The following is a 3,044-nucleotide window of genomic DNA, read 5'->3' as shown; positions in this document are numbered from 1 at the left end:
TCGAGGCTGCGGTGGCCATGAGTGGCCACTGCACTCCAGTCTGGGCGACAGTGAGACTCCCAACTCAAAAAAAAAACCAAATAACGACCACAGCTCTGTGGGCCATTCCAGAAAAGGGGCTCCAAAATTGCTTTGATGGGTGGGCAAGGCGCTGGCATCAGCGCATAGCATCCCAAGGGGAGTAACTGAAGGTGCCCGTAGTGATATTCAGCAATGAGGTAAGGAACACTTTTTCTAGGATGATTTGTAAACCTAATTGTCAGACCTTGTATCCACAATAAAATGTTGAAAAAAATTTTTCTGACTTGGATATATTTCTAGAAACATAGAACATGCCAAATAAAAATATAGTAACTGAGCTGGGCTGGGTGGCTCAGTCTGTAATCCCAGCACTTTGGGAAGTCAAAGCGAATGGATTGCCTGACCCATGACTTCAAGACCAGCCCAGGCAATTTGGCAAGACCTCGTCTCTATAATAAATTTTTTAAAATTAGCCGGGCATGGTATTGCACGCCTGTAGTTCTGGCTACTTGGAAGGCTAAGGCGAAAGGATTGCCAGAGCCCAGCAGGTTGACATTGAGGTGGCCATGAGTGTGCCACTGCACTCCAGCCTGGGTGACAGAGTGAGACTCCAGAGTGAGTATAGTCCCAGTTGGAATGCAATGGGAAGCTCACAGCCACTGCAGCCTAGACCTGCTGGGCTCAGGTGATTATTCTGTCTCAGCCTTTCAAGTAGATGGAACTATAAGTACGTGCCACCACACTTGGCTAATTTTTTGATTTATTGTAGAGACGAGGTCTCGCCAAGTGGCCCAGGCTGGTCTCCAACCCCCAGGCTCAGGTATTCCTCTGGCCTCCGCCTCCCAAAGTGCTGGGATCACAGGTGTGAGCCACCGTGCCCGGTGATGATTTTTTTTTTTTGAGTCAGAGTCTTACTCCATCACCGAAGCTGGAGTGCAGGGGCACACTCATGGGCACCGCCGCCTCGACCTCGACCTGCTGGGTTCTAGCAATCCTTCCGCCTCAGCCTTCCAAGGAGCTGGACCTACAGGTGCATGATGCCATGCCCAGCTCATTTTTTTATTTATTGTAGAGATGAAGTCTCGCCAAGTTGCTCGTGCTGGTCTCGAACCCGCGGGCTCAGGCAACTCGCTCACCTCGGCCTCCCAAAGTACTGGGATTACAGGCTAAGCCACCGAGCCCAGCCAACATTTTTTTTTTTTTAAAGGAGAAAGGTCTTTCTCATCTTGGTGAAGCTACACATCAAAACACCTAGAGCAAACACTGTAAACACATTCTCTTTCAGTCTGGGAACGAGACAAGAATGTCCACTATTACTTCTGCAGTTCTGGGCAAAGCCACAAGGAAGAAGAGGAGGAAGAAAAAATATTAGTCAGGTGTGGTGACATGCACCAGCTACTTGGGAGTCTGAGGCTGAAGGATCATCCGAGCTCAGTAGTTCAAGAATGTGGTGAAACCGGGCTCGGTGGCTCAGCCTGTAATCCCGCGCCTTTGGGAGGCTGAGGTGAGTGGACTGCCTGAGCCTGCGGGTTCGAGACCCGCCTGGGCAGCGAGACGTCATCTCTACAATAAATCAAAAATCAGCCGGGCGTGGTAGTGCATGCCTGTAGTTCTGTCTACTCGGAAGGCTGAGGCGGAAGGATCGCCGGAGCCCAGCAGGTCGAGGCTGCGGTGGCCAGAAGTGGCCACTGCACTCCAGTCTGGGCGACAGAGTGAGACTCCAACTCAAAAAAAAAAAAAAAAAAGAATGTGGTGAGCCATGACTGTACCACTGCACTCCATCCTGGGCAACAGAGAAAGACTCTGTCTAATAATAATAATAAGCATATTGAAAGATGCTCAATGTTATTACTTGTCAGAGAAATGTGAATTCAGACCATTGTGAAATATTGTGTTAAACCAACTAGGATAAAAAAAATGAAAGTTGACTGGGCTCGGTGGCTCAGCCTGGAATCCCAGCATATTGGGAGGCCGAGGTGAGTGGATTGCCTGAGTCCACGGGTTCGAGACCAGCCTGGGCAACTTGGTGAGCCCTCATCTCTACAGTAAAAATAAAAAATTAGTCGGGCATGGTGGTGTGTGTCTATAGTTCCGGCTACTTGAAAGGATCGCCGGAGCCCAGCAGGTCGACTCTGGGGTGGCCATGAGCGTGCCACTGCACTCCAGCCTGGGCAACAGAGTGAGACTCCGATTAAAAAAAAAAAAGTAAGTTATTCAACAATACAAAATGTTGGGAGAGGATTTATTTGGAGCCAAGAGAATATCTATCCATGGCTGTCTGAGGTATAAATGAATCCGACCATGTTGCAAAACTAATCGGCATTATTTCTCAAAGCTGAGGGTTCACGAACCTATAGCCAAGCAAGCTCACCCCTAAGTACAGAGTCAAGAGCAATGCATGCGTGTGCCTACTCAGGAAGGATTACAAGAATATTATGGCAGCCCACCACTAATAGCAATTACTGGACAGGGCCAACCACCCATCGGCAAGAAAGCTGGAAACTAGCTGCAGGGTGTTCGCACAATGCACTGGGCAGGGGCACAGCAGTGAAAACAAATGAACTGCATCGACAGCTCATATAGACAAAGCACGGAAACATCACATACAGTGAAAACAGGAAGTCTCAGGAGACCACAGAGTGTTAGAACTTTTAGCAAAAGTAAGCAGTCAAAATTGCATGTGTGTTGTCTTTGTGATATGTGTACATGTAAATAATTCATTTCTGGCCGGGTGTGGTGGCTCACGCCTGTCACCCCAGTACTTTGGGAGGCCAAGGCGAGAGGACTGCCAGAGCCCACAGGTTCGAGACCAGTCTGGGCAACTTGGCGAGACCTTGTCTCTACAATAAATAAAAAAATTAGCTGGGCGTGGTGGTGCACACCTATGGTTGCAGCTACTTGGAAGGCTGAGGCAGAAGGATCGCCTGAGCCCAGCAGGTCAACACTATAGTAGCCGTGAGCCTTCCACTGCACTCTAGAGACAGAGTGAGATTCCAACTCAAAAAAAAAAAAAAAAAAAAAAA

Source organism: Carlito syrichta, unplaced genomic scaffold (assembly GCF_000164805.1).
Source record: "Carlito syrichta isolate Samal-C Ts95f unplaced genomic scaffold, Tarsius_syrichta-2.0.1 Scaffold307102, whole genome shotgun sequence".
Classification (NCBI taxonomy): domain Eukaryota; kingdom Metazoa; phylum Chordata; class Mammalia; order Primates; family Tarsiidae; genus Carlito; species Carlito syrichta.
This window is presented reverse-complemented; position numbering follows the sequence as displayed.